The 26,967-nt window shown below is 36.8% G+C and overlaps 1 pseudogene; it reads right to left on the bottom strand.

Annotated features, from left to right (window-relative positions):
• The window catches only part of LOC110565856 (small ribosomal subunit protein eS8-like), a 173,577-nt pseudogene extending 151,397 nt beyond the window's left edge, over positions 1-22,180 (bottom strand).
• Positions 22,181-26,967: the final 4,787 nt, after the last annotated feature.

The raw sequence follows: 26,967 nt of genomic DNA, 5'->3' as shown, positions 1-26,967 counted from the left end.
AATTCAAAACATTTTAGGTTTCCTGTTAAGCAAATGGCATGTATTATGCTTTTGAGGTTAGACAACATCATAGCAACATCATAACATGGTATAGGCTTTAAATTTTTAATTAAGACAATATTTGTCCTCATCTTTGGCATGACACCCTGCCAGAGCCTGCTCTTACCTGTTTATTTTCTGTCCCATGTTCTATCCAAGTTTGGTATTTGCTTTCTTTTCTTAAAATTATTTTTATTTTTATTAATTACAGTTTATTCACTTTGTATCTCCCTTGTACCTCCCTGCCTCCTCTCCTCCCAATCCCACCCCCCCTCTTCCCCACCCATGTCCCTCTCCCAGTCCACTGAAAAGAGAGGTCCTCCTCCCTTTCCCTTTGACCCTAATCTATCAGGTCTCATCAGGAGTGGCTGCACTGACTTATTTTGTGGTCTGGTAAGGCTGGTCTTCCTTCAGGGGGAGGTGATCAAAGAGCAGGCCAATCAGTTCATGTCAGAGACAGTCCCTTGTCCCCATTACTATGGAGGCCACTTGGATACTGAACTGCCATAGGCTACCTCTGTGCAGGGGTTTCAGGCCATCTCCATGAGTGGTCCTTTGATGGAGTATCAGTTTCAGAAAGACCCTTGTGCCCAGATTTTAGGATCTGTCACTGTCCTTTTGGAGCTCCTGTCCACTCCAAATCTTACTATCTCCCACTTCTTTTATAACATTCCCTGTACTATGCCCAAAGTTTGGCTATGAGTCTCAACATCTGCCTCAATACCCTGCAGGGTAGAGCCTTTCAGAGGCTCTCTGTGGTAGGTTCTTGTCCTGTACCCTGTTTTTTTCTCTCCTCTGATGTCCATCCCCTTTGCCTTTCTGAATGGGGATTGAGCATCTTAGCCAGAGTCCTCCTTCCTGATTAGCTTCCTTAGGTGTACAGATTGTAGTATATTTTATCCTATATTATATGTCTGATATCCACTTATGAGTGAGTATATACCCTGTGTATCTTTTTGCTTCTGGGATACCTCACTCTGGATGATCATTTCCAGTTCCCACCATTTCCTTGTTTTTAATCACTGAGTAATATTCCACTGTGTAGATGCACAACGATTTCTGTATCCATTCCTCTGTTGAGGGACATCTGGGTTGTTTCCAGACTCTGTCTATTACGAATAAAGCTGCAACAAACATGGTTGAGCAGATGTCCTTGTTGTTTACTCGAGCGTCTTTTGGATATATGGGAAAGAATCTTCACCAACCCTATATCTGACAGAGGGCTAATATCCACTATATATAAAGAACTCAAGTTAAACAGCAAAAAATCAAGTAATCCAATTAAAAAATGGAGTACAGAGCTAAACAGAGAATTCTCAATAGAGGAATATCGAATAGCAGAGAAACACTTAAAGAAATGTTCAACATCCTTAGTCATCAGGGAGATGGAAATCAAAAAGACCATGAGATTTCACTTTACACCTTATCAGAATGGCTAAGATCAAAAACAAGTGACAGCACATGCTAGAGAGGATGTAGAGAAAGGGGAACCCTCCTCCACTGCTGGTGGTAATGTAAACTTATACAAGCACTTTGGAAAGCAATCTGGCGCTTTCTCAGACAATGAGGAATAGTGCTTCCTCAAGATCCAGCTATAGCGCTGCTAGGATTTTTGCTTTCTGACATTTACAATTAAGTATCCAAATAAACTCTCATTAGTCACATTAGTTCCACCTATTAAGATGTTCATTGCCAATCAGAAAATATCATTTCTTGATGCTGTTTTAACTTAAAACTGTTGAGAATTCTTTACTCTTTCTTTTTTTAAAAATGAAAATCAGAGTTTTTGCAGGCCTTGGAGTTTGCTGCATCAATCAAAGACCATACCTAGAAAGGACCTAGAGCCCCTGCTCAGATGTAACCCACAGATAGCTCAGTCTCCATGTGGGTTTCCCAGTAAGGGGAGCAGGGACATTATCTGACATGAACTCATTGGCTGGCTCTTTGATAACCTCCCCCTGCGAGAGGGGTGGCTTTACTAGCCATGGAAGAAGGGGATCCAGCCAGTTCTGATGAGACCTGATAAACTAAGGTCAGATAGTAGGGGAGGAGGACTTTCCTTATCAGTGGACTAGAAGAGGGGTATGGGGAGGAAGAGGGAGTGAAGGTGGGAGGATGAGGCTATGAGGGAGAGGGCTACAACTGGAATACAAAGTGAATAAATTATAAAAAATAATAACGATATAATATGAAGAAAGAAAAAGAAAATCAGAATTTCATCTACCTTTGTTTCGTTTCCTAATTGGTCTAATTTAATTTTTTTCAATTTTCTTTTATTTCCGTTTATTTATTTACTTTACATCCCAAAGATACCCTCTCACTCCTCTCCTTCCAGTCCTCCCTCTTCCTCTCCTTCCCTTTTCCTTTTCCCCCAAGAATATGTGAGCCCCCTCCTCCATATCAACCCTTCCCAGCACATCAAGTCACATCAAGACTGAGCATATCCTCATCCACTGAGGCCAGGCAAGGCAGAGCTGCAAGAGGGAAGTGATCCAACGTTAGGCAATAGAATCCATGTTAGAAACAACATGCCCCCCCATCCACTCTCCAGGAGACCCACATGAAGACCAGGCTGGCCATGGGCCTTATATTTGTGGGGGCCTAGGTTCTGACCATTCATACTCCTTTGTTTATGTCTCAGTCTCTGAAAGCCCCCAAGGGTCTGGGTTAGTTGTCTCCATTGTGATGTTCCTTTCCCCTCCAGGTCCTTCCATCTTTCCCTTACATTTCCACAGGACTCTCGGAGCTCTGCTCCATGTTTGAATGCAAGTCCCAGTTTCTGTCTTGATCCACTGCTGGCCTCTCAGAGGACAGTCAAGTTAGGCTCCTGTCTGCAAGTATAGCAGAGCATCATTAACAGTGTCAGGGGCTGGCTCTCTACCCTGGGGTGTGTCTCAGGTTGGGCTGATTATCGATTAGAGAGTCCCTCAATCTTTGTTTTCTCTTTTTCCCTGAATTTCTTTTAGGCAGGGTAATTTGGATCAAAGGTTTTGTCAGTACATTCTTGTTATTCTCCTTTCACTAGTCCTGCTGGGCTAGGAGGTATCACTTCAGTCATCATGTCCCTCTGTTAGGAGTCTCAGGTAGAGTCACACCCATATCCTCCCAAGAACCTACCCTGTAGTAGGCCTCCAGCTTGACAAAGAGATGTAATGATCCAAACTGTGTGATAGAACAGTATTTCAGAACAGATGGTAACATACATGTTTAGATGCTTCTACCAGTAATGTTCTTTCCTTTCCTTAAGATGACTCACAACGTAAGCATTGGTTTTTCCATAAAACTCTGCAGACCCTTCCAGAGCCTTCTCTGTAACTTACAGTCTCATACTGCAAAGATGTAATTTGCCTCTATTGGCAAGATTTAAATAAGAAGACACTAGATTATGGGTTTAATTTTTTTCTTACTTTTTCTTAATTTTTAGCTCATACTTCTTTAGTGTATCTAAGCTTTGAAAAGCTAATTATAATATACATTAAGTATTATTTAATACATCATTTAGTGATATAAATATTTAACCTTTAATAACTGTGTAGGAATAATCAATCTCTCCATGTGTTAGTAGTTTATTCAAGGAAAATTTAATCCTATAATCTTAAATTTGAGTTCAAACTTGTCAAGAAAACTTGCTGTGCTGTTTTTCTATCCTAGTCAGGTAATACTTTGAAATGCCATAGGAGTTTTAGATGATGAAAAGAAAAGTTGTTGACATTTAAGTCTGTATTTCCTTTGCAAAGTATAGGCTGAATCTTCCAAGCAAATCCCCAGAGTTTTCTTAATTATCATAGCAGTCTAATTACATATTGTTCAGATTACAGTTGGATATTACAAAATTAGAATAGACTGAATTAATAACAATTGAAAAAAATTGACTGTTGAAAAATTTAAACAAGATGACTCAAATAAAGTACTGTTGCAAATGAAGGATTGGCTGACCAATGATTTTGTTCAGAAAGCTAGATTATTTGGTAGTTTTTGAATGACAGATTTTGCTTTGTTTTGCACTTGTAGCTATAAATTGCTAAGACATTCTAGGTATGATCATGGAATTCTTAAGTCTTGCAGAAATATAGTCTCAGAACTCTGACTAGAGCATACAGTTATGTGTCAATTGTTAATAGGGATATGTTATAAGAAATGCATCATAAATAAATGTATATATTATCTGTGCAAACACCATAGAGTGAACTTACATAAATTTTCATGGTTTAAGCTAAAACACTTTTAGACTACATGACATAAACACGAAGAAAATAAAAATTATATAGCTATAAAGCATTGTGAACATGAAATGCATGAGGCAGCTACCAAATGCACCAAAACATGCACAACAGTTTTTATATTTTGTCATAATGTGTTGGTTAAGGAACCACTTAAGAGAGATGGTCCAATTTTAATTCCAAAGAACAAAGGCTATGTACCCCTTGGGTGTGGAAGGGTCCTCCCAGAATAGGTGTACACATGGTATACAATTAGGCACTTCAAGGTTGTTTGATTTGTATTAAACAGAACATTCCTATCGTATGAATGGGAACACAGTATTAATTATCTTATAGGGGCAGGGAGGGAAGAGCTAGCAATGAATTGTACAAGCCAGGAGGGGAGGAGTTAAGAGGAAAGAAAGTAGGGAATTCAGCCACAGGCTGAGGTCCTGGAGAAACCTTACCTGAAACCTGAGGAGTGAGCTCAGCAGGGAAGGTATGAAGTATGTTGGGAAGAAATCAGATAGCTTAAAGGGTTAAAGACAAAGTGATAACTGTTCAGTTTTTGTGCTGTGAGGCTAATTATTAAAAAGAGAATTTTCAATATTTTAAATGATCTAAAAAATGTGTGCAAACATTGTCAGTTTTTATAGCAAACCAGGCTACTTGACATCACAATCATTACAATACACATCTGTGTACATTATTACTATAAAAATGATAAATATCAAATGAGTAGCTGATTATTTAATGTTACCTTTAATTTGATACAGGTTAAATATGTAAAATATCAAAAAACAAAAGAGCAGTGTACTGTTTTTCTTTGACACAATTTACTTCATAATAAAATAAGGTAGGCTCAGAAAACTATGATGAATCTTGCACGGAATATTACCATTCAACTCATAAAACAAAAATTTAATAATGTGTGAAGTTACAGCAAGTCAAATATATCAGGTATATGTTTGTTTTCTTATGAGAGGCAGATGGGGGGATCCAGATGGAAGGGAAAGTGGGGAGAAACTGAACAGGATAGATTAGGGGGAACCATAATTAGAATATATAATGCAAGAAAAAAATCTATTTTTGGTAAAAAAAAAGTAAAATATTTACTTGCTATGAAATAACATAATAGGTATGAAAAATAAGATTTATCTGTGTTCAAAACCCAACAATAATGACATTGTATATCTAGATTTTAATAATCAGGTACATATTGATTTTTTCATTATTTTTAAAAAATTTTCTGTTGGAATTATGAAAGGCTTTATATTCCTAGGTTAGTATATTCCTTACCTAGTATAGTATTTAAATTGTGTGCACTTCTACTTATCAATTCCTTGTTCAAATTATTTTTCCAGAATTGCAATTGATTGTGTAGTATGTTCATATTGATTTCAAATTACTCCTTATTGGATATAGCAATCCAGTATTAATTATTAAATGTTGCACTTACAGTTTTCAGCTTCTGTTTTTATTTCTTAGAAGGAAAATTTAATCAATGTGTTTTCACTATATTATGGAAATTATATTTGTCTTCTCTTTAATATTCTGTGTTAAACTGAATTCTTAAATTCCTTTTGTTTTGTTTAGGAAATATATTTCTGTCATCATCCAACAAATAAATATACCCCTTTGTATTTTATTTTAGAAAATAGTGCCTTTTCTTTCACATTTAAAAGACTAATTTATCTGAGATTGATTTCTGTGAGGGTGTTAGCAGTCTAATTCCACTTTTTCCATATGGATAGCCAATAGTTTCAGCACCATTTACAGAAAAATTCAAAGGCTCCCAAAGTGTATTAGTGAAAACTCAGCCATAAATCAAGTTTCTATCAATGTGAGTATTTGGCCAACTCTTTAAAAAATTGTCCCTTAGTATTTTCTGTTTGTCTTTCCCTACCTCAATATTACATTCATTTATTCTACCTTTTAAAATCCTTTGGGGGGGGACTAGATATGTTTATTGGATATCTTGAATATCTTTTTCTCTTTGATAGTTCCTATGAATTTTAGACTCGCATTCACTTTATGTTCTATAATATAAAGACACAATGTTTTATAGGAATTGCTATTTTACTCTTTTATTATAGGGAGAGTTGGAATGATTAATCTATTGAACATGAATATAAAGTTGACTTTTGCAAATATTATCATATTATATGAGATTGGCTTTAGCAATGTAATAGAAATTTTTTATTAAATTTTTATTGTTTATATTAATTACAGTTTATTCACTGTGTATCCCAGTTGTAGGCCCCCATTCCCTCTCCATACCACCCTCCCTCTTTCATATCTTCCCATGCTCCTCTCCAAGTCCACTGACAGGGGAGGAATAGAATTTTGAAGTTCTAATATTTTAACCTAAACAGAAGCTAAATGGTTCAATAATTTCACTTTTGTCCTCAATACACAATACCCCATTTTTTTTTCAACCATGTTTGTAGCAGCTTTATTCATAATAGCCAGAACCTGGAAACAACCTAGATATCCCTCAGTTGAGGAATGGATACAGAAATTGTGGTACTTTTACACAATGGAATACTACACAGCAATTAAAAATGAGGAAATAATGAAATTTGCAGGCAAATGGTGGGACCTAGAAACGGTCATCCCGAGTGAGGTATCCTGAAAGCAGAAAGACACACAAAGGCCTAGATTTTTATGTCTGTTTGGAATAACTCTGATTACAACTTCAGAGCCCCTTATAGAACTTCCTGAAGTCTCCACTCTAGCTACACTGTGAGATAGTTGCTCCCTTCATCCAATCCAGTCTCTGTCTCTTCTTCTTTTTTTTTTTTTTTTTCAATGCAGTTTATTCAGGAACCTTGAACAATCCTCGGACCCTGGGGAAAGCCAGCCCACAGCTTAAATAGCCTCTGGGTAGCCAACCCAGGCATGCCACGTGGGCAATGCAGATACACATACATGGAAGCAAGCCAGATCCTCAGCCTTAGCCAAATGTGGAATTGTTCGTGACAGAGAGCACTCACCATCGGGAAGGTGGAAGGCGGAAACCAGCTCAATCTTTAAGGCACGGCATTCCGCAGCTCTCTACAGTTGCCCCTTTTTGTTTTAGACACATCAGGCAAGAGTAGAGGTCTGATCTCTGATATTAGAAATAAATTGGGACTTTGTACCGATGTTCATTTAGGTGTCATCCACCCAAAGAGCATCAGACCCGTCCAATACCTTTTTCTCAGAGGCGGGACCTGGGGCATCAACCCTCATGCAACCAGACATGCTCTTCTCTGGGTCCAAAGCGGCTGACCCTGAGTGCAGTGCTTAGCCTCGCATCCTGAGCATAACATTTTAGCTTTTTATGGTATCCAACCATGCTTGGGGAGAATGTCCTGCTTCAATGGCTGTAAAGGCCTGAATGATCATGGCTGCATCACACTGTTGTGAGACTCTAATCTTGCATATATACCACAGGTAAAACAAGGAGACCAACACCAGAAGGCCTGCTAACGCTCCCATGCCCGCCCACTCCTTCAGATGATTCATGGCTGCAGTAATCCATGATGATAATCCTGTGGCTAGTCCTGCGTCCACTCTGGTAGAATTTACTGTGACAATGGCCACTCTCAGCTGCTCCATCGTAGTATCGAATTCTCCAGTCCAATTACCTAAAATATAGCTCGACAATTGTTTAGACAGATTTGCAGCACAGGAAAAATTCTCATGTTATGTGCTAGTGACTCAAAGTCCAGCATATTTTCATTGACAGCCAAGTTGAGTGATTTGCCATAGGGTATCAATTTGCTCCTGCACGAGGTCAATCCTCTGATTGAACACCATCAAGCTTCCTTTTAGTTGAGCATTAATTCCTTTATGTACAACTAAGGCATGAGCTACATTGGCTAAATGATTGTTCAGGGTCTGAGCAGTCTGCCCAGTATGACTCATGGCTAATGCCCCGGTGGTAGCTCCAACAGCCGCCAATGAGATGGTAGTAACAATGGTGGCTGTAGTTCCAAGATCCCTTTTCTGTCTGAAGAGAGTCATAGCGTGAGGGGCATCAACGGGCACAGGCACCCAGTGAGGCATGCGAGTAACCAGGGCATACCTAAATTTACTAGCATTCCAGCATTGGGCAAAAAAGCAAGTATCATTACCACAATTACTTGGCTCTATCTGGCTAATAATGAATAAAAATGGGGGATATAGACAAACAGGTGTGGGCTTATAGGAAATATTATGAGAAGCCTTAACCCCCTCGTTGGAACATTCTGCGTCAGTTCTAGAACTAGCAGTGGTGGTGTCCGAGGTCTGAGTAGGTTCAGGAGACCATTGCCCCCAGGGGCGAGACGTGCTCCATGCCAATTGACTAACTCCATGTTTTCCTCCACTTTTGAAAGTCATTTAAGGTTCTTAAATTATTTTTCCCCTTTTTTTTAAATTTTTCATCAATTACACTTTATTCATTCTGCATCCCCCCATAAGCCCCTCCCTCCTCCCCTCCCAATCCCACCCTCCCTCCTCCCTCTGCTTGCATGCCACTCCCCAAGTCCACTAATAGGGGAGGTTCTCCTCTCCTTTCTGATCTTAGTCTGTCAGTTCACATCAAAAGTGGCTGCATTGTCCTCTACTATGGCCTGGTAAGGCTGCTCCCCCCCAGAGGGAGGTGATCAAAGAGCAGGCCAATCAGATTATGTCAGAGGCAGTCCCTCTTCACATTACTATGTAACCCAATTGGACTCTGAACTGCCCTGGGCTACATCTGTGCAGGGGTTCTGGGTTATCTCCATGAATAGTCCTTGGTTGGAGTATGAGTCTCTGGGAAGTTCCCTGTGTTCAAATTTTCTTGTTCTGTTGCTCTCCTAGTGGAGACCCTGTCCTCTCCAGCTCCTACTATTTCCCAGTTCTTACCTAAAATTCCCTTCACTCTGCCCAACAGTTGCCCATCAGGCTCAGCATCTGCTTTGATAGTCTGAAGGGCAGAGGCTTTCAGAGGCCCTCTGTGGTAGGTTCCTAGGTTGTTTCCTGTTTTCTTCTTCTTCTGATACAATACCCCATTTTATGATTACAAAAAATGTGGTATATTTACACAATGCAATACTAGGCATTAAAAACAAGAAAATAATGAAATTTGCAGACAAATGGATGGAACTAGAAAAGATCATCTTGAATAAGATAACCCAAAAGCATTAAGACACAGATGGTATATACTCACTTGTAAGTGAATATTAGAAATATAATGAAGGATAAACATAAATCTACAGTCCTGAAGAAGCTAAACAAGAAGAAGGACCCTAGGTAAGATACTCAATCCTCCTTCAAAAGGGCAAATGGGATAAACATCAGAAGCGGGAGAAGACAGGGAACAGGACAGAACCCTACCACAGAAGTCCCCTGAAAGACTCTAGTGATTGAGGTATCAAAGCAGATGGTGAGACTCATAGCCAAACTTTGGGCAGAGTGCAGGAGATTTTATGTAAGATGGGGTAATAGAAAGACCTGGAGGAGACAGGAGCTCCACAAGGAGACCAACAGAGCCAAAAACTCTGGGCTCTGGGGGCCCTGCAGAGATTGATACCCCAACCAAGGATGATGCATGGAAAGGACCTAAAACCCTTGCTCAGATGTAGCCCATAGACTCAGTCTCTAAGTGGGTTCCCTAGTAAGGGAAGTAGGGGCTGTCTCTGGGGTAAATTTGTAAATTTGGTTGCTGGCTCTTTGATCACCATCCCCTTGGGGGATAGAGCCTTGCCAGGCCACAGAAGAAGACATTGCAACCAGCCTTTTTTTTCTTTTAAATTAAATTTTAAATTTTTCATATTAATTATAGTTTATTTACTTTGTATTCCAGCTGTAGTCCCCTCCCTCATTCCCTCCCAATCCTACCCTCGCTCCCTCATCTCCTCCTGATGAAACCTGATAGGCTAGGGTAAGATAGAAGGGGAAGAGGACCTCACCTATCAGTGGACTAGTGGAGGGGCATAGGGAGAGAAGAGGAAGGGAGGATGGGACTGGAAGGAGATGAGTGAGGAGTCTCTACAGCTGGGATACAAGGTAAATAAATTCTAATAAATAGATAGATAGATGATAGATAGATAGATAGATAGATAGATAGATAGATATCAAACACCAAAAAGTGTGGTTTTGTAAATAGATTCTCAATGTGTCTTTTTTTATGCCATTAGCAAACTTTTATCATTATACCTTTGATTATAATGTGAAACCTGGAATAGTGATCTCTCCTGAGGTGTTTTTGTTTGTTTTGTTGTTGTTGTTGTTCAGGTTTGTTTTGGTTATCTTGGGTCTTTCATATATCCATATGAAATAAAATGCAGAGTCCCAATTTCAACTGCATTGGAATTTCCATAGAGATTGCATTGAATCTATAGATTACTTATGGTAGTGTACCCATTTAATATTATTAATCTTTCCAATTTACTCATGATAAATTTTTCCATGTTCTGGTATTGTCTTCAATATCTCTTTTGAGTATCTCAAAAGTAGGTAGTAAAGAGATGTAATGTCTTCTAATTCAGTCTGTTAGTATGTGTCTCTACATTGGAGAGTTGAAAACATTAATATTAAAATTCATTATTGAATATTATATATTTATTCCTAGTATATTGTTGCTTTTATTGTATTGTTCTGTTCAGTGTTCTGAATTATTTGTTTCTTGTAGATTCTTCATGTGCTTATCTTTCTCTTCAGACCTAAATATTTCTCCCAGTATCTCTTGTAGAGCTTAGTGGTCATACATTCCTTTAATCTGTTTTTCTTATGAAATGTTCTTCTCCAATTATAACTTATATAATTGTATGATAATCTGGACTGGCATCTGAAGTCTTTCATAATTTGTAAAACATAGTTTCATTATCTTTTGGGTTTCATGGTCTACCTTGAAATATCTGCTTTTATTCTGACAGTTATTGCTTTGTTTGTGACTTGATCTTTCTTTCTGATGACTTTCAAAACTCTTTCTTTGTTTTGTATACTGAGTTTCTTGACTATAATATTTTGTAAGGTATTTCTTTTCTGGTTCTATTTTTTTTCTCCATGTCCTTTTGATTCTGATAGGCATATATTACCTTAGATTGTGGAAGTTTTCTTCTATAATTTTGCTGAAAACATATTTGGTGCCTTTAATCTGGAGTATCATTTTCTTCTGTTTTTATTATTTTTAAGCATGTTAGTGTGCAGAGTTTTGCATATTGTGTTCTTGGACTTTTCTGGGTTTGACATTTCTTAGGCTGAGGGATTTATTTACTCTAACGTGTTTGTAAGGCCTGATATGCATTCTTGCATTTGATCCAGTCCATTTCAGAGATTTTCCTCTGAATGTTGCTTAAATTCCTGCTGTACTTTCCATTTCAATTTTGAATTTTCTAATTTGAGTGTCTATATTTTTTATTAAACTGTTTTTATATATTTAATTTTTTCATTATCTAATAATATATTACAGTCTGTATGTCATCATTTATTCTTGCCTTGGAGTTTTTTGACTGTTTATTACTGTTATTTTCTAATGTTTTCTTGTGCATCATCTAAGTCACCTTTCTTGTGTGATGTTAATATGAGGAGAATGATATTTGGCATAAATGTATTGTTTTGATAATTCATGTTTGTGTATTTGTGAAGAACCCTAAGCAGTTAAAAAGAGTGCTGGTAATGTTCTGGGTATAAAATTCGTTTGTCTTTTTTGTTGAGTGTGTACTTGAACTTCTATTACATATTATTTCACTGGGTCAGGTGATTGACCGACTTTATGGGCTTTGTGTTCAGTCTTTGATGATGATGTTCGAAAGGATATCAGAAGTTATCCCAGAGCAACTAGAGATAAGAGACTTTCAAGTTTGAAGCCCTAGAGTAGACATTTTGCTGAGTTAGAATATTTTCATAGGCAATCTTCAGAAGTCTGTGGGTGGTCCTCCCAACTTTTTCCCAGACAAAAGGAACTGGTGGAATTGGCAGTGCCAGTCTAGCGACTCTGCATTAATAAGAAGCATAGAAAGCTGGGGTTCTGAAAAATGGGTAAGGACATGTGCTTCTCTGTGGTGTCACAGTGGTGGTGTAGTGGAGGGCCACAGTCCGATGTCTGCCTCATGAAAGTGTCAGGTTTACCCAGTGGGGGATGGGTGCAGTTCCTCCCAATATTTACTTCTTATTTTAATTTTGTTTTGTTTTAATATTTAGTTATGATAGAAATTCTGACTTCTTTAAAAAAAATTGCTATTTAGCTCTTATCTATATCTTCTAATATGAATGGTTTATTCCAGCCTAATGATAATACAGTGTGAATAAATACAAATTGTTCCTGATTAATTGGCCTTTATAATTATTGATATATTCACTTTATTTAAATATTTATATTTTCAACTATTTAGGGAATGATTAATTGATCTTTTTAACTTCATAATTTTTATGTGTTGGCTTTAGTTTCAAATTTAGTTTGGACCTCTGATACTAGTTGTATATTTCTGTTTCTTCTCTGAAATGGTCTATAAATTTGGATTTATATCTTGGCATTTTAAATAGAAAGTCTATATAAAAGAATTTGGTTTGAATTTTAAATATTAGAGTTTGACTAAGTCATTTTAAAAGAAGTAGTACTATCCAATAAAATTGGTCAGTCCCAGCACATACATACAAATAAAATTATATAGAATATAGAACTGCAGAATGATCCTGCAGGTTGTATTTGTGTTTAGGAATACACATGCACAGAGAGAGAGAAAGAGATATGATAGATAGAAATAGGGATTTAAGTATGTGACAATATTTAATCAAAAAGGTGTCCATAAATTTGAAAAAAAAAACACAAATAAACAAAGATGATTATATCAGAAGATTCAGGGGTAAGAAAATAAGGGGGGTAATTTTATTATATTATAATCTCAAAAATAGAAATAATTTAATAATAATAAATGGGAATTGGATATAAACTTTTATAAATTTTACATCCAGAAACAAGGGAGCCACAATGTTTTCTAACTACATTATAGGACAATTTTAGCAGAAATATATTGATTTCTAATCAGCATCCATAAATCTCATTTCTGTGTCAGTGCTACTGAAAGGATGAAAAATGAGATGACTTATGGTCATATTTCATAAAGCACTTCTATTCTAATTATTTTATGGTTGTTCCTGCTGAGAAATTGCCATGTACACACAGAGCATTAGCTGTAAAGGAGTCTGACTGATCCTGGGACAATCCATAGGAGTGTTCTACAACACTTATAAAAGATGGCCCAAGTCGGAAATGCCCATCAGTGTTAAAGTGAGCAGGAGAGTTGTTTAAGGGGAAAAAAAAGTACAGGATTTAGAGTCACACTTTCCATGTTTTAAGTGTCTGAAGGATCACATAAATGTTTCTAATGTATTCTAATATGGATTCTAATAACATATTCTAATAATGGCTTGTGGCAGTAGTTTTATGGGATTGATTTCTCTCTCTCTCTCTCTCTCTCTCTGTGTGTGTGTGTGTAGAGTTTACGTTTATATACATTTTTAAAAAATTAATTAATTTTTTATTTGTTATAATTTATTAACTTTGTATCCCAGCTGTAGCTTGTCCCTCATCCCCTCCCAATCCTAACCTCCCTCAATCTTCTGCCATAGCCCTTCCCAAGTCCACTGATAGAGGAGGTCCTCCTCCCCTTCCATCTGACCCTACCCTATCAGGTATGATTGGGACTGTTTGCATTGTCTTCCTCTGTGGCCTGGTAAGGCTGCTCCCCCCTTAGGGGGAGGGGATCAAAGAGCCAGCCATTGAGTTTATGTTAGAGACAGTCCCTGTTTCCCTTACTAGGGAATCCACTTGAGCACTGAGCTGCCATGAGCTACATCTGTGCAGGGTTTCTAGGTTATCTCCATGCATGGTCCTTGGTTGGAGCATCAACAAAGACCCCTGTGTCCAGACTTTTTTTGGCTCTGATAGTCTCCCCATGGAGCTCCTGTCCCTTCCAGGTCTTTCTATCTCCCCCTTCTTTCATAAGATTCCCTGCATTCTGCCCAATGTTTGGTTATGAGTCTCAGCATCTGCTTTGATACCCTGCTGGGTAGAGTCTTTTAGAGGCCCTCTGTGGTAGGCTCGTGTCCTGTTCCCTGTTTTCTCCCTCTTCTGATAAACATCTTGTTTGCCTTTCTGAGTAGGATTGATCATCTTATCCAAGGCCCTCTTTCTTGCTTAAGTTCTTTAGGTGTACAGATTTTAGTATGTTTATCCTATATTATATGTCTAGTATCCATTTATAAATGAGTATATACCATGTGTGTAGTGGTTTTATCATATTCAACTATTTTTTGATTTGTTTTATTATGTTTCATTATTATTCTTTAGGTGTCTGTTTTCTATAAAGAGACAGAAAGGGTGTAGTTCTGGATGAGATGGGGAGGAACTTGGACTAATGGGGGAAGGGAAACTGTAATCTGAATATGTTGTATGAAAAATATTTTTAATCAAAGAAAATAATTTAAAAAAATGAAAAAGGATATAGGAAAGAGGTTGTGGAATTTACCTTCACAGTTAAAGACAGCCACCGAAGGCAGCAACATGGCAGAAGAGTTCCTGCATGGAGTCTTGGAAAAAGCCATTGCATGATGCTGTGAAACTGAAGTATGGATTGCACAGGAGGCCCGAACATGTTGGGGATGCCAAAGCCATGGCATATCCACTTAGAAAGCTGTAGGCTAGATATGACCCAGCCCCCAAAAGAGAAGTGTGTTGCAGTAGGCACAGCTGGAATGGGTGGGGTATCTAGGAGTGCTTTGGCAGCAGACTTGGAGATGAGGTTTTGGAATTTACCCTGATAGGCTTCAGTCTTGCATTGATCCATTATTTCAGTGTCTGTACACTCAATCGTAGCAAACATTCATGAACTAAGGAAAGAATGAATGAATTAATTTTTGACTGTCTTCTGGGCTCTTTTCACATCTCTGTTCTTGCTTCTGTCAGATCATTCTAAATGTAGTATAAAGTTACAAGTCAGTTCTATTTTGAAATACAGATATTTATCTTGCCCATTACTTAATCTTTACACTATACAGTTTGAATTACAAACTATATAGAAAAACAGCATGAGTCTTTATCTCTATGGCCTTACAACCACATATACAACTGCAGAGACTTATAGACTCCAATACTTTTGATTTTTCTCAATTATTATTTTTTCAGTCACACATATACTAGATGTAATCACTACTGTAACTTATAAAACAATTACCTTGAAAATATCTTACTTGGAATTTGGAGTATATTTATCAAATTAATGTATGTTGGGCTACACATTCAGCATGCTCTGCTTCAGTCATTTTTTTCTTTCTATTTCAGTAACAGGTATAATTTCTGCATCTATCAAAATTTTGTTCTTTGTGTTGGTAGATAACAGGTCTTTTGAGCTTTGTGTCATGTTGGTTAAAACTACCATGAGCTTTTTCATATAGATCTTTTTGTGTATGTGTTTCCAATTAAGAACAAGTTTGTAAATTAATTCCTAAGCTGGAATGCTGTGTTGTATTTAACTATAAATATTGTTACAAAATTTTCTAAACAGATTAAAAATAATTTTATATTCTTGTAAGCAGGAGTGTGATTCCAACTGACTTTAATTACTTTGATTCTGATTGAATGTTGGTAATATCTCACTCTTAATTTTCCTCCTGTGGTTAACAAACAAATATTTTTATGTGTGCTGCTATCTGTAATGTTTTTATCTTTGGTATATGCTCTGTATTTTCTTCTAAGGTGTTTACAACATTACTTGCATCTGTTTTATCACATACAACCATAACTTTCTTGTCTACCATCTTAACCTTACACACATCACAAACATCTCCTCTGTATCTTTGTTCTATTTATGTCCTGCAGATTCTTCATTCTCTCTGGGTCCAAAGAGAGAATGCTTTATGCTTTAAAGATAAGAAAACTGGGTGTTATTTCTTGATCTTTGAATTGGACTCTTTATTACTCAGCATGACCAGTGTATACCTTACAACTTTTTATTTTACAGAGATGATGATAGAATTGAAGGTGAGAGGATTTTATTATTAATTATAATAAATAATTAATATTAAATATTAATATAAGTAATGAATAATAATTGTTAATTATAATCAATGACTTTATTGATATTATTTATAATTAATTGCTGTTGCTGCTACCGCTGTTTTGTTGTTTTCCAAGACATGAAATTCTAGCCTTAAACCCCAAGGGGATTTTAAAATTTTAGAGAAATTCACTTCACTGAGATATTAGACCTTTGATTTCCCTCAGGAATCCATTTTATACATATATTCCAGAATCTTGTCTATTTATTAATCCTCATTAGACACATCTGTTTCATTCATATCTGAAATTTTTCCTATAGTAGGTTCAAAATATGTATTTTTAAATAAATTATTTTATTCAATAATTTCTACATTAGAAAGGTACAATGATTATCTATATTAACAAATAATACTTTAAGAATAAACATGACTGTATTTACCATTGAATTTTTATCATTTTAATTTTAATATTATCTTTGAGATTTTCTAAAGACTATTACTTTAAAAGATACAATATTAATATATAATATTAAAAGCTAAAATATTTAATGTTCCTTATATGTAAATAAGGATTTTAATATTTAGTATATCATTATTAATTAGGTTTTTTTGCATTAGTTCAGAAAAAGCAGCTAAGTCTCACACATTTTGTTGTAGGTCACATATATTTGATTGGTAATAAATGGTTTCGGTGATTAGAAGAACCCCTAATTCACAAGGAAATTTAATTTCTAACATAAGAAACACAGGGACTTAGAAACTTAGTAAAACTAATTTTACTAACACAAGATCTTTTTTTAATAATGACTTACATTGTCACATCTTTTGTTTATTAATTAATATAGAGAATAGTATGTGTCATGACATTTTCAGATGTAATTTATTTTTGTTTGTTCTTTTTTCTCATTCTTTTCCCATCCCTCTATCCTGCACTTTATTCTTCCATCACCATTATTTTTCTTTGTGCTTTAAGTCATGTGCATTCAATTAACCTTCCCTTCTTTCTCAAATCTACTTTCCTCTTTCCTGTCCCATTTCCAGTTTCACCACCTTTACACACACTGACTTAGGTATAGAGATAAACAGGAAATGTGAGAGTCTTCATCTTTGAGAAGGAATATGGTATAACTGACCTTCTTAGCCTACGTGACCTTATTAGTTATAATTTAAAAATCTATTTTCCTGACAATTTCTCTTTTCCCTTTTCTAAACAGATTAATAGAATTTTAATTGTAATCTAACGTATTTTCATTTTCCACGCATCTTGGAGAACATAGGGTTGATTTCACTTTCTTGTTATTGTGAATAGAGAAGCAATAAACACAGATAATGAAAGCCTTTGGTATACGAGTCTTTGTTACATCTGCCCAGGAAAAGCATAGCTGAACCTAAATCCTAGTATTTAAAAAAACATCAGAATGATTTCTACAGTGACTTTACAATTCTGCACTCCTACCAACAACAGATAAAGGATTCTTTTTTTTCCCCTAAATCTTTGCCAACATTTACTGTCATTTGCTATTTTGATAATAGCCATTATGACTGTGATACAATCTCAAAGAACTTTTAACTTCTATTTCCTTGGAGGCTACATACGCTGAAAACTTTTTCAATATATTTAATGGAAGTCCTGCAGAGGAAGAGGAGGAAGAATTGGAGAAGCCAGAGGAATCAAGGACACCACAAGAGCACAGCTCATAGAGTCAACTGAACTGGACTCATGGAGACTCATAGAGATCAGGGAGCCTGTAGGGGTCTGACCTGGGTCCTCTACATATATCTTGTGGCTGAATATCTTGGTGTACTTGTGGGACTCCTAACAGTGGGAGCAGTGGTTGTCTCCAACTCTTTTGCCTGGTTGTGGGAGCCTTCCCCTACTGAGTTGCCTCATCCAGCCTTGATATGATGGTATGTGCCTGGTCTTATTGTAACTTGTTATGCTGTGTTTGGTTGATGTCCCTGGGAGGCCTGATCTTTTCTGAGAGAAGGCAGAGAAATGGGGGGTGTGGATAAGGGGTGTAGGAGGTGCTGGGGGAGGGGAAACTGAAGTTGTTATATAATATATGAAAGAAGAAAAGTAATTTACTCTCTACTTGTATTTATTCTTTTCAGAAATATCCAATCAGTTCACTATTCCTTGGTAGTTGATAGTGTTTAGGTCTTTGCACTTCTTAATTTATTGCAGAAATTAACATTCTGTCTCAAGGATATCTGGAAAAAATGGCCAATTTGACAATTCTTGGGTTTATTTCCCAACCTGTTGGAATACTGTTCAGAATATTTTAGGATAGCGTACATCTTTAGTGCTATTTTATAAAATGCTGTAGAGTCACTACACCTAGCTGTTATCCAATGTTTTAAAATACTCAATAACTGCAATGTTTGAAAAAAGTTCGCTATTATTTATTTTCATAATATATGGTGTCTTTAGTCAGAAAAATAGGTAATTTAACAAATGCAAATGTTAAGTGGAAATTTCTTTTCTAGGTATGACCCTATGCAAAGCCATCTTCATTTAGAAATATGGAGTTACTTTGATTACCTAATCTGAGAAGAGTTGAAGTACTTGTACGGAAAGAAATTACTTCTTATACAAGTGATTTAGTTTGGTAAACTCATGATGACAAGTGATTCAAACCTGGTCTGAAGTTACGGCCCTTATAAAATCTGTAACAGTCATCAGCCTTGCAGTGGATCGGCACTGTTCTGGGAATTACCTGGCTGTCTTAATGATTTCAATCTAGGCACATCATATGGGATTAACCACTTATTTTCTTCATTATATACTTATAAATCCTTTTTTCATTTTGATTAAATTAGAAACATCATTTTTACCTACTTTGTATCTTGTAATAGTATAGTGGACAGATTAGCTTAGCACCTTTTTATTACTTTAAACTTCCATTTTAATGATTTATACTGCACAGACTTTGGTATTTGCAAGATACTAAATGTAAATGGTGTTTTTCTTCAGCATGAATTATATGTAATGTCAAGCTCTTTACTCTTAATCCACATCAGAAGATAGAATCTTCTACCATTATTTGCTGCCAAATTTGAAATAGAAAAGAATAGCTCTATGCTCATCAGTCTTTCTGTGCAGCAGTTCATTGTAATACTTTCCCATTTGTTCCATGAATCATCCTATGCACTCATTTCTAAATTGCAAGGTGAATCTCTCATACTTAATCATTTTGATAGTATTCTTCCCTTTGGATATTAAAGAATATAACCCTTGACTTAGTTTGATGCAAATAATCCTTTTAATGAGAAGAGGAACTCAGCAATGGTGTTTCTTTGATTTTTTCCCCCATCGGGTAAAAGTGTGTTAATTAGAAGTGAGTCAGTGGTAGCAAGAACACTTGATAGCCAGTTTAATTCAATTTCCTTGAAAGAAGAGAGGTGAGGCGCTGACTCTGTGTCTTCCCAGTTGCGTATTAAGAACAGTTTTGTATTATTACTAAGAATTTAAGATTGTTCAAGTGGTAGCTTAACTTGTATTAGATGCATTTTTTCAGCCTTGTTTTTTATCGAAGTATGAAGAAAGAGCATCCTTTCACAGTGTCTCATGTACCTGAAAATGTTTCTGAGTAATTAAAATATTCTGGTAAAACTAGACAAATTTAACACAAAATAAATAAATTAGTAAAAATAGTACTTTTTTTTTACTACCTAGAAAAATAATCTTCAAACATTTAAAAAAAATCATGGTGACCAATTGAAGGGATTGTTATACATGGATCACATATATTAATATACTAATGTTCTCTTTTAACATATTGCATTACATTATGTGCAAGAATTGTATTTGAGAGAATAATGTAAGGCTTAGGATCATCTGTCAGACCTTTTAAATATTTAACTGCTATTGGTATGACTAGTATTTTATTTTTTTATTTTAGAATTTATGAGTCCTTTATTCTGCTTTTAATTTAGGAGAATAAATTGTGAGGTAATGTATTTCTTCTTTGTAATACCGCTTTCCCCCTCCAGAGTCATGAACTTACTTTTCTAATAAAGTTTGTTGCTATTGTTATCTTTGGCAGGAAGCTTTAAGTGACTTTTTTCAGCACAATTTTCTTTTATTTATGAAATTATAACATAATTACATCATTTCCCCCATCCTTTTTCTCTCTCTCCAAACCCTCTCATATAAAATGACCAAGGCCTACTTCCTCTTTCTCAAATTCATGGCCTCCTTTAAAAATTAGTGTTACATGCATACATGTATACACACATATATAAATAAATATAACCTGCTCTGTCTCAATAATGTTAGTTGTATGTATCTTTTCAGGACTTAAAAAACAATGTGTGATGAATTTAACCAATGCCATGGATGATTATACACAAAATATATATAACATAATCAATAAAATATTAAAATATATTGATAAACATTCTATTCTGTTAGTAAAATGTATTTTCCTGCTGAAAAATTATGGGATATTCAAGGGAGTATTCAGGCATATGTTACATATGTGAAAACAAATAAATCAAACATGAGCAATTATAAATTTTAAAAGTACATGTATAATTTTATAAATGCTATATCTTTGCTAGCACATGTGCAAGTACAAAAAGAGCAAGAGGAAGAGCCAGATACTTTAAGTGACTTTTAATTCAGGACAATTAAACTTTTCCTGTTAAGCATGTCAATAAAATATTTTCTCATACATGAAAGTTAACTTTCTTGAGGTGAAACCAGTTTAGTGTGGTGCTCCAGGCTGGCCAAGGCTACAGAGTGGGACTGTGCCTCCAAAATACAAAACCACAGCAACAGCAACAAAAATCCCAAGGTGTCCTCTGTTGTAACCTGTAGTCTGGTTGTACAGAATTACCAGTTGTCCAGTCTCTCAGGCGCCCCCTATGACCTCAGTTGGTGTTCTTAGCACTCTTTTTCAAGCTGTAACTTCAAAGTCTGTATGACTACTCTGAAAATTCTCAAGACCGTGTCAAGGTCCCCAGACTTCTCATGAACCACCTTACCTGACTGGAGGTGTAGCTGGTGGTACAGTCCTGTTCTTAAGACTAATGAAGATTAGTGCCTAACACACAAATTTAATGGAACCCTTAAAACTCAAGTCTACCATGGAAAGGGACACACAACCTTTCCAACCTGACAATACAAATATGATTTGGACAGCACCGCTATAAAGACACTAAAGATGAGGTCTTTTCTCAGTTTTGCTCAGAGAACAGAAAAACAAAAAACAAAAAACAAAAAACTGTCCAAACATTCAGACAATATACATATAAAACAACAAACACCTTTATTATAGGAACTGTGAATAATGGATTTTGAGCCTTTATAGAACCACAGCTCCTTGCCTTTTAGCACATTGCCATCTTTTCGGCCACACTGGCCTGGTCTTGAGGCACTACAGGCAAGAAGCTTGCCCTTCTGGAACTACTTCTTTAGAAGACTGCTAATATTGCTGTTCTTTTTGCTTTCATCATATTTCTTTTGAAATTTTTTTATTGCTTTTTGGTTAAAAATCTCTTCCTCTTCAGGAGTCAGCTTGGCCCCCTTCTTGCGGCCGAGGGGCAGTGCATAGTGGGGCTCTAGACCACTGTCATAAAGTGCCAATGAACACAATGCAGCCCTTCACCAGGGTCATGGCACAGACAAGCTGGTCATTGGATGCATTGTAGACAGCATGATCCTTGTTTGCAAGTACAACCCTCAGAGCCCCTACATCCAATCTCAGGGCATGAAACTTCATATTGTCTCCACAAAACTCAGACTGTGTGTATGCAGTCTTCCTGTTGGCAGCAGGCCACCTCAGCTCATACTTCTGCTTCTTGTGGTAGGGCTTTCACTCACCTCCAATCTTGAGGCACTGGTGCTTGTGGTCCTGAGAGATAGCCGTCGATTGGTGCTGGTTAGAAAGAGCTACTGTTATCTTTCTTGAAATCTGCTTTTCGTACATTCTGTGTTGCTTTCCTACAAGAAATACACTCATTTAAAACTGGAAGACACCGTGGGAGACTTAAAATTTTACTGCATTACCAAATACCGGTTGAGTTGGCGAAAATTAACTGATGAAAATATATATAAAAAGACAACATGTTAAAATACGTGAGGAACCTGAAAAGAATAACTTCTAGATATAAGTAAAAATATAACCTATTCTTTTGGCTAAGAATATATTTTAATTCTACTTGTTTCAACCCAGGGCTTCCAGACATAAAGTCTGTTGCTTTACAAGTTGAGTCACCTGAGGGAAGAAAACAAATATTCTACTACTGCAAACAAAAACCAGTGCATAATATGCTAATATATTTTGATTTTTTTTCCATTAAAGAATGGATCATTTTTGGTTTACAGGCTCAAATGTTCTCTAAATGTGACATGTATTGACAGGAGTTTTCTACATTTTACATTATTACTAATGTTGGCTTTATTTTTACTTTGCAGAGACACTTGAGTAATTTATCTTAAATTATGGAAACACAAACTGCTATGGCGGTAGAAGGATTAAAAATTAATCCTTATTTACCTGCAACCAATAGAAAATTTACCTCTTCACATTTACTTGCAATCTTTTCTTCAGTAGAAAGGACTGAAGAAATTAAACACCAACAAACCAAGTAATCAAATTAAAAAAAAAATAGTGTACAGAACTAAACAAAGAAATTTCAACAGAAGAATATGGAATAGAAGAGAAACACTTAAAGAAATGCTCAACATCCTTAATCAGAAGTTAAATACAATCAAAACAACCTGAGATTTCACATTACATCCACTAGAATGGCTGAGATAAAAAGCTCAAGTGATAACAAATGCTGGAGAGGATGTGGAGAAAGGGGAACTCTCCTCCATTGTTGATGGGAATGTAAACTTTGGAAATCAATCTGACGCTTCCTCGGAAAATTAGGAATAGTGCTACCTCAAGATAAAGCTATATCACTCCTAGGCATTAATCGGGAATATGCTCAGCTATATAACAAGGACATTTGCTCAACCATGCAGATTTATTTGTAATAGCCAGAATATGGAAACAACTTTAACTGAGATGTCCCTTAACTGAGGAATGGATACAGAAATTGTGGTACATTTACACAATGGAGTACTACTCAGCAATTAAAAACAAGGAAATCATGAAATTAGCACACAAATAGATGGAACTAGAGAAGATCATTCTGAATGAGGTATCTCAGAATCAGAAAGACACACATGGTATATACTCACTTATAAGTGGATATTAGCCATATAATATAGAATAAACATACTAAATTCTATGGTCCTAAAGAAGCTGAACAACGGTTACAGCCATACCACCCTGAATGAGTCGAGCTCACCTGATCTCGGAAGCTAGTCCTAAAGAAGCTAAACAACAAGGAGGACCCTGGGAAAGATGCTCATTCTCACTCAGAAAGGCAAACAGGACAGACAATGGAAGCAGAAGACAGGGAACAGAACAGGAGCCTACCACAGAGGACCTCTGAAAGACTCTACCATGCAGGGTGTCAAAGCAGATGCTGAGACTCATAACTAAACTTTGGGCAGACTACAGGGCATCTTACGGAAAAAGGGTGAGACAGAAAAACCTGGAGGGGACAGGAGCTCCACAAGGAGACCAACAGAGCAAAAAATTCTGGGCCCTGGAGGGGCTTGCAGAGAACAATATTCTCTGCAAACAAGGACCATGCATGGAGAGGACCAAAACCCCCTGCTCAGATGTAGCCTATAGGCAGCTCAGTCTCCAAGTGGGTTCTCTGGTAAGGGGAGCAGGGGCTGTCTCTGACATGTACTCAGTGTAGGATCTTATCACCTCCCTCTGGTAGGTGCAAACTTGCCAGGTCACAGAGGAAGACAATGCAACCAGTCTTGATGAGACCTGATAGACTAGGGTCAGATAGAAGGACAGGAGGACCTCCCCTATCAGTGGACTAGGAGAGGGGCATAAGGAAAGAAGAGGGAAGGAGGGTGGAACATTGAGGAGATGAGTGAGGGGTCTACAGCTGGGATACAAAGTGAATAAATTGTAATAAAAATAAATAAATATAAAAAAGTAATTCTCACTGCATAAAAAAACATTCTAAAAAAATAAAATTGTGGTTGAACTCCTAGAAAGAAGAAAGCAAGTTGAATGTTACAGAAAGAAAATTAAAATATATATATATATATATATGTAGGCCATAGCATGTTAGTGCATAGGCACTCCATAAGGAAAAGCAGCTGTGGAAATCCTCAAGCTCAGACAGAACCTATTAAAAATAAATTGGAAACTCAAGACCAATAATCAGAATAATTTATTAACATTTCCCTCAGAAGCAATTGAGTCTGCTGTTACTTTGTCAAGGGAAGCAAACAGCTGTTGACTTTCCTCTGAGATTGTTTTAGCTACCCTGTGAAATGTGACCTACTAACCCACATATCACTAAGAAGGTTTAGGAACACTGGCCCATGTAAATTCAGATTCCAACAAGGACACGGAAATGAAATGGGGAAACAGGGCTTCTGCTTTGCCATTGGCATCCTGCTCATTCAGGATCACACAGTAGATGCAAATCTTCAGGGATATCATTTTATAGGAGGGGATACCCCTCCTGACTTACAAACCGGAAAAGGAGACAGGCTTAACCATATTCCTCAGTCAAAAGCAATTATATTCTGAGAAAAACTAACGCTCTTCTGGAATACCATCTCTAAATCGAAAATTTTTATTCACCAACAAGATACATTTAATAAAATATGAAAATATAATAAATGCAGCTAATATTTAAAAGTCTATCACCACAAAATCAAACCATCATAGAATGTTTTGTTGTTGTCTCATTGTATTTTTTAATTTAATTTTTTATATATTTATTTATTATAATTTATTCACTTTGTATCCCTGCTGCAGCCCCTCCCTTGCCTCCTCCAAGTCCACCCACTTTCCCTCTTCTCCCCCTATGCCCTTTCCCTAGTCCACTGATAGGGGAGGACCTCCTCCCCTTCTATCTGACCCTAGCTTATCAGGTCTCATCAAGGCTGGCTCCAGCATCTTCTCCTGTGGCCTGGCAAGGCTGCACTCCCCAGGAGGAGGTGAGCAAAGAACTGCCCACTGAGTTCACTTCAGAGACAGCTCCTCTACCCTTTAGTGGGGAACCCACTTGGAAACTGAGCAGCCTATGGGCTTCCTTTGAACAGGGGTCTAGGTCCTATCCCATACATGTTTAGTGTATGTTTTGCTGACCAACGATTTCTGCAGACTTCTTTTTCAGAGCTCTATTGTAAGCGTGTGGACAAGTGCTCCCACATTGTTGATTCATAGTAAATTTCTAATAATGCATGCTTGAATGTTTTTCGCCATAACTTTTTATTATGATTTTTAAAATTCATTCCCTTTCTATGAAGAAACTTTACTAACCAAGAGCTTAAGCACCCAGAGAGTTTTTCACTGCACAGTGTCTAAACCATAGCCATTCCTTTCAATTATACAGTAGCTGAGTTAGTAAATTAGGTAACAGATAGAGGGAAGGCAGATTGATGATTCTTGTGGACAAATGTTTATGCTATTCTACTCAAAGTCAATATAAAACTAGCAAAGTTGATATCTGTGATAAGCAGCTAGTGTTGTGCAGCAAAAGTCTTACTAACTAAAAAATAGTAATTTCTTTTATTACAAAATTTTTATTTTTATTTTTTTTTCATTTTTTTTTAATTTATTTTTCTCATTAGTTACATTTTGTTAATTCTGTATCCCAGCTGTATCCCTCATTCCCTCCCCAATCCCACCCTCCCTCCCTCATCTCCTCCCTGCCCCTTTCCAAGTCCACTGATAGGGGAGGACCTCCTCTCCTTTCATATGACTCCCTTTTGTCAGGTATTTTCAGGACTGGCTGCAAAGTCCTCCTTTGTGGCCTAACAGTGCTGCTCCTCCCTTGGTAGGTGGGGAGGTCAAAGAGCCAATCATTGAGTTCCTGTTAGAAATAGTCCTTGTTCCCCTTACTATGGGAAACCAATTGATTACTGAGCGATCACGGGTCACATCTGAGCAGAGGTTCTAGGTTTTATCCTCTCATGTTCTTTGGTTGAGTGTCCATCTCAGAACTGCCTACATATTGGGAAAGAATCTTCACCAACCCTTTATCTGACAGAGGGCTAATATCCAGTATATATAAAGAACTAAAGAAGCTGAAAAGCAGCAAACCAAGTAATCCAATTAAAAAATGGGGAACGGAGCTAAACAGAGAATTCTCTGTAGAGGAATATAGAATGGCAGAGAAACACTTAAAGAAATGCTCAACGTCATTAGCCATCAGGGATATGCAAATCAAAACGACACTGAGATTTCACCTTACACCCATTAGAATGGCCAAGATGAAAAATTCAAGTGACAACACATGCTGGAGAGGTTGTGGAGAAAGGGGAACCCTCCTCCACTGCTGGTGGGAATGTAAACTGGTACAACCACTTTGGAAGTCAATCTGGCACTTTCTCAGACAATTAGGAATAGCACTTCCTCAAGACCCGGCTATACCACTGCTAGGCATATACCCAAAATTTGCTCAAGTACACCAGTAAGGACATTTGCTCAACCATATTTGTAGCAGCTTTATTTGTAATAGCCAAAATTTTTATTTTTATTTTATTTTTATTTTTTTGTTCTCTTTCTTTTTTTATTTTATTATTATTTTTTTATCAGTTACATTTTATTAACTCTGTATCCCAGCCGTGTCCCGATCCCTCATTCCCTCCCAGTCCCTCCCTCCCTCCCTCCCTCAT

The sequence above is a fragment of the Meriones unguiculatus genome, chromosome 11, assembly GCF_030254825.1.
Source record: "Meriones unguiculatus strain TT.TT164.6M chromosome 11, Bangor_MerUng_6.1, whole genome shotgun sequence".
NCBI lineage: Eukaryota > Metazoa > Chordata > Mammalia > Rodentia > Muridae > Meriones > Meriones unguiculatus.
This window is presented reverse-complemented; position numbering and strand designations above follow the sequence as displayed.